This window comes from Strongylocentrotus purpuratus, unplaced genomic scaffold (assembly GCF_000002235.5).
Source record: "Strongylocentrotus purpuratus isolate Spur 01 unplaced genomic scaffold, Spur_5.0 spur5_scaffold_7, whole genome shotgun sequence".
NCBI classification, from domain to species: Eukaryota; Metazoa; Echinodermata; class Echinoidea; order Camarodonta; family Strongylocentrotidae; genus Strongylocentrotus; species Strongylocentrotus purpuratus.
In genome coordinates, this window is record NW_022145613.1 from 36335242 (window position 1) to 36341570 (window position 6329).

Here is a 6329-nt window from a genome sequence, read left to right on the forward strand (position 1 = left end):
ATTAAATAATAAATCACTCGTCTAAGATTCATATAAAAAGGTGGTTTGGTTATCAGCAAGTTCATTAGCACTCTTAACATAATGCTGTAAAAGCATGATTTGATACAGTATATAATATTGTATATTTTGTATGATACTATTACAGCTAAGTGTATGATATATTGTATGCAATGTATGTATTACATGTATTATATATTGTTATATATACATGTAATATATATCAAATACATTTAATATATAGTATATTTTATGTATGAAATAGTGTGTTTAAAAAATGTGAGTTTGGGAAGACACATGCTTATTTCAGAGTTAATTACATTGAAAAGGAATTTTGTCTCATTATTTTTTCAACTGATTGGAATATTTTGAAATAGCTGCTAGCCTCCCACAAAGAATTGTCTGACATGCAGATATATATACCTCCTTTGTGAGTTATTCAATAGCGGGAATATATTTTCTAAGTCAAATAGAAATGAATCATTAAAGTTAGCTTCCAAAACAAACTCAAAATAATATTCTTTTTCAAACAAACTACATTCAAAGATTAATATACTTTAAAAAAAAAATATGATTCTACATGTATGTGAAACAGTATTATTATTTTATTTTATTTTCATCAAAATTCTTTATGAAATACAAAGATATGTTGTGTATACTAGGATGTTCTTGGACAAAAACATCTGTTTTAACTCTGTATGTATGATATGTAAAATAAGGAAATGTGTAAAGCTAGTTTTAAAAAAGCAGTAAAATGCATTTACTTGTTTGTACATAACAGCAAAGTAAAAAAAGTAAAGTTATGAATTCTTAAATTTTGTAGCTTACCTCGCAGGGAGCCACATTATTAGATGTTTATATTATTTGTGGCTGAGCATATTTGTGCAAGTTGTTTTCATGGAAACAAAAACTACCTTGTATTTAACCCTCCTGTTGCTACCACTCACCAAACATTGGATTTACATCATGTATGTCATGGTATTTCTTCTTGAATTCCAAACTGGGTTGAAGCAAGCAGAATAGCATGTAAATAAGGATAATATTGTCCTTTCTCAATGGGCATTTTTAATGTGATCACCTTGTGTTTTTTTTAAATATTTTTTATTAATGCGGTTAGAAAACAAGGTTTGAATCCTCACTCCTCAAGAAATTTAGTTGAAGGGTTCTCATAATCTTCAAATCTAGTACATTTGGTCCTTCTGAAGACTGGTAATACAGCAAACAATTTGGTATACAGAAGTCTGTATGGAATCAAAGATGTTTTAATGTTCTTGATGTAAACCCTAGAAGCAAGATTAATGCCAAGAAGATGACTGAAATCAAACGTGAAGTGAAGTATCCCTAGAATGAAACGATGACAACTTTTCAAACTTTCACATGAAATTATTTCATCTTTAAAATGATCATTTATTCTGATACCTTTCTACTATGCTTCTTTTTCCTAGACTACTTTTATAAAAAAATTAATTATATTTTAGGTTGTAAAGATATTTAAGAGAAAAACTGATTCATTCAGTCAGCCCAGTTTGGATATGCGCATGTTAAATCTTGATAAATTCTGAGAAGCAGTCTTGATTTTGAGGAGCTGCTTTCATGCTTTTTTTGAATTATGTCGTACTATACTGTATTCATTCGATTGTGACATTTTGTGCTTCTCTTTGCAAACATGAGTAATATTCTTATTGTATATTGTTAAGCTTGTTTTGTTGTGAAAGGTGCTGTAACATTTCTTGTTTTGTATACTTGCCAGTCAGTAATTGAGTCCTTTTTCAACTTATTAGTATCATTATTATTAGCTCAAGTTTCATGAAATATTCTTGTCTTAGCCAGTAGACTTTTTAATGATGTAGTCATCTTTGATGTCAGGAATGTATGTAGCAATCCAAAGAAACGGTAGATGTATAGTGTCCATTATTTCCTCAATAAATCAGATAAATACAATCAAGTGTTTCATTTCTCCCTTCATGGGGAAAATGTTCATGAATCATGATTTGTACGTAGTCTACAATATGTAAACAATTGTTTGATCAATTTTGTTGACAGATTTTCTCTGGTATAAATGTTCACGAGTCTGTGGTTCATTCGCTTTTCATCCATGTGATTGAATAGTTATAACAATAGAAAAGAATGTTTTAACAATAGAAAGATCAACTCTTACTATGTCTTCTTGCCAGTCACATAACATAACACATGACTTAAAAAATAATTTATTTTATTTTATTTATTAAACATTTTTTAGCAGAACTAAAGAGACAGAGGTAATACAAAACTCACTACTTCCATATAGTGCGTTTGTGAATAATAGATGAGGATTCTGAACTTCATCAGAACAATCAACTAAAACAAGATAAATGGGAGGTATAAAGCTTCTACATTTCGTTCAATGTTCTTGAGTGTAATTGATCTGTCTATCAGGTTGCATGAAAAGACCTGAGATTAAGGTAACTTTTAATGAGGATAGTTTAAAGGAATGCATCATAAACATTGACAGCAAATCTTTGAAATCAATATTTATCATGAGTACACTGTTTCAGTGATCTGCCAACTAAAGTGTTATTTTCATTGCTTATCATTTTCCTCAGAATTGTGGTGTAGGAAAGGAGCTTTTGGTACGATGCCTCATAATGTATCTCAGATGGGATTATCCTATAGTTCTAGGATTATCCTTTATGTCTGATTTTAATCCATTTGATGGTATATTTCTTGGATTACAGGTACATGTATGTTTCAAACCCAAGTTCGTACACAATTATACATGAGGACGAAAACTAAAAATCTTCCATATGTGGTAGATGGAGCAAATACCTGTGATTCTGATTGTTATTGTTTACAAATTGAAAGACAAATTGAAAGACAATATTGAAAGACAATATTGAAAGACAATATTGCTTATCCTTCATAGTATTTCACTATAGGGCATTACCATTCAACTCTAAGAGGATGGAGTTTTGAACATGTTGTAGAATACTGAAGTGCTAACGTCATATTTACTCATCGCCCAGGTTACTGGTTCTAAATAACAAAGCCTGTACATGAGGTTCACCTCAAAGTCAGTCAAGCAACGGGCTGGAGCAGGGTAAATTCAGTGTTTGGGGTTGGTGTGATCACCACACCATTTTAAAGCTCAAATTGTTTTGAACCAGCGACCTTGGCTGCTTGGCCAGTGTGACGTCAAACTTTGATACCCTATGATATAACCAAGTGGTCATCAGTGTTTTGAACGATGTTGGATGTTTACACAAAAATTTAGTTAAATGAGCTTTCATCTACTTATGTGACACATTTGCTGCACAGTACACATCATGTTCTTCAGTATTGCACAATTAGACGCACATCATGGTTCTGTTTTCTAAATGGATTGAATTCACAATCTATGGTGTCTCCAAATGGTCTGTATCACCACTCAAAAACAGTTGTAGCTTTCATACAAAAATGCCGCTGTATTAATGAAGATCTGAATAGATACTCTAAAGCAAGATTGATATGACATCTATATTTCACTGTGAGTTATCTTTTTCTTGTTTTTTTGCTCGAATCGACACTGTTTTATCTATACTTGTAGTTCATTAGTGATTACCTGCATTGTTTGATTAGTTGGATAACTGAGCTGCAAACTGGACAAATTTGGAAAGAAATTGTTCTCAAAGTGCTGTCTTTTTGTCATTGAATGTTGCTTTTAAAGATTAAGAATAAAAAAGAAAACCTTTACAAATGATGTATTGTATCATGTGCTTTGCCAAGATATGTAATCTACATGTAAGTTGAAGATGGAAAATAAAAATGGTTGAAAAATGTTGAATTTGGTGTCTGTGATATGATCATGTAATTGTGCGTAAGATGAACGGGAGAGAGAGAGAGAGAGAGATGGAGGGAGAGATGAGAGAGAGAGAGAGAGAGAGAGAGGGAGAAAGAGATCGAGGGAGAGAGAGAGATGGAGGGAAAGAGACAGACTGACAAACATACAGAGACACAGATGATGGATGATGTAAATGGTGAATTACTTGGAACTCTTATATTACAATCGGGACCAATGGATTACCGGTAAATCTTTAGAATAAAATAATGTAGAATGGAATGACAAAGACTGGTTTCCAGTTAAGAAATAAAGCATCTGCCACAAACTCAGTTGGAGCAACATAAACATATTTTGATATGAACAATGAAACACATTTTTGCATGAGAAATACATGTATCTTCTTGTATTTATTGATGTACAAGTACTCCACATTTAAGGCAAGCAATTAAAATGTCATATACATTTTAAAAGGAAATGCAAAACATCTTTCATCATTTCTCATTGAAAATGGTGTGATGTTGATTACAAATTAAATTCCATATATCAGCAATACCCCATAATATAATCATATTGTCATAAAATCATAAGTACTGAAAACTTTCTAAGTTTCAGTTTCATGTTGTCTATATCAAGCATGTTGCACAGAGAGTTCATTTTTAGATTTATGTACATCATTGATATACACTAAAGCAATACTCACATGAACTGAACCCTCTATAACCATTATACACCAACCCCCAAATAAACTATTCAGTGTTCGGGTATTCATGAAAGAAAAAGCAAAAGTAGGAATTGAACATGCTGATACTGACATGTTGTGATAGCTTAATGATATCTGAAATGAAATTGAAGCAAATTTACTACCAATTAATCACTAAGTCTGCACATAACTGCACTACCATTACTATAATATAACCCTGCAATAATCATTTCCATAAACAGTGGGGTAAAAAATCATCTATTCAAAGTTGAGCTTTGATAAAAATCTACAGTATCGCTTTGCTTTTTGGATTGCTTCTTGGAAAGCAAAGTGACAATGTAGATGCACATATTAATTATATATCTATCATATTCATCAAAAGTTGAAATAAAGGTTTCATATCTAGTACAAAACATATAATAATAACAATAATAATACATGTATATAGGGTTTATAAGACGTGAATCCATTTGAAAATTAAAATCTCAAGGCGCACTAGTGCAAAACATGAAAATACATAAACATACCTGTTCAAAATTACAATGTAACAAAAAAATATACAATGACTGAAAGCTCCAACAACAGTGTTATCAAGTTTTAAATGTCATAATTACCACATGATAGAAGGTCAATTTGAATGTACGAACATATCATTCGCCAGCAGGTTATTTAATAAAACTGTGTAATTTTGTATGAAATGTTTCTCATTATATTCCTTCTATTGTACTTATCCTCTAACATGCAAAAAATCCTGAAAATTTTTTCAAACCACAAAGATATTTACTGTTTTCTTTGAAGGCAACACTGTGCGGCACCCTCTAATTTCTCCCTGTCCCAACAATATGTGAATTTTCGCAACCGTTTTTCCATGAAAATAAGACATAAGCCAGGCTTTTAAAAATCTGTCAACACATAAATTTCTGGAATGGCATATAGAGCCAATTAATTGCTCTGTGACGATTTATATAATCACCTAAAATGTAATTAAATTATAATAATATATAATAAAGAGAATTAAGGAATCGATGATATCGATCAGATCAGTTTTTCCCATTTTTTTCATTAAAAATGGTCTGTTTTCACTCAACCTTTCAGATCATCTTTAATTGTACATCTAACATTAAAGTCACTACCATAGCACCATTTTCTCTGATCTGAACAATGTTACAAAGTCCCTTTAAAATGTCAACGTGTCACATGGTGTCATTAATACAGTACAGAATGTAATAGGATTTCAAATTAAGAGGTATATATGGAGTATCTATCATTCTTTCGGATGCTTTCTTTCTTTTGCAGAAGTGCTTTAATGCCATCAAAATCTTGGGGGAAAATTATGTTGTGGAAATCTTTAATTCCTTAGAGAATAAGAGAATGAAATGGGCTTAAAGGTACTACCGGTATGTCCCATTTGCAGGCCCAAAAAATGAAAAGGTTAAATTCCAACGGCATTTGAAAGATAATACTAATTTAGAACTTCCCTAAAGAAAGTGGGGCTTGAAAAAGTCTTCAAGTGGGAAAATAACGACTTTTAGTTGTCAAATCGACTTAGGAGCTATAGATCCAACAAGTAATAGTCTTGATTTTCAGACCATTGTACCGAATGGTCATACGTTTTATGCTGCACAAAGATTCAATCAGTTTAATTTTGGCCATCACAAGAAGTGGGTTATTGATGTAGACAAATGCTCATGTACCCTTTACAGCTCATTTTATGTATGTTATTACCAGAGAAGAAAAAAGGCAGTCAGTCACTCAATAGTGTCTGACAGTGAAGTCTAGCAAGTAAACGGGTTTCCTTGCATAATTTGAATATTAGGACACTGCTAACGTTTAAAT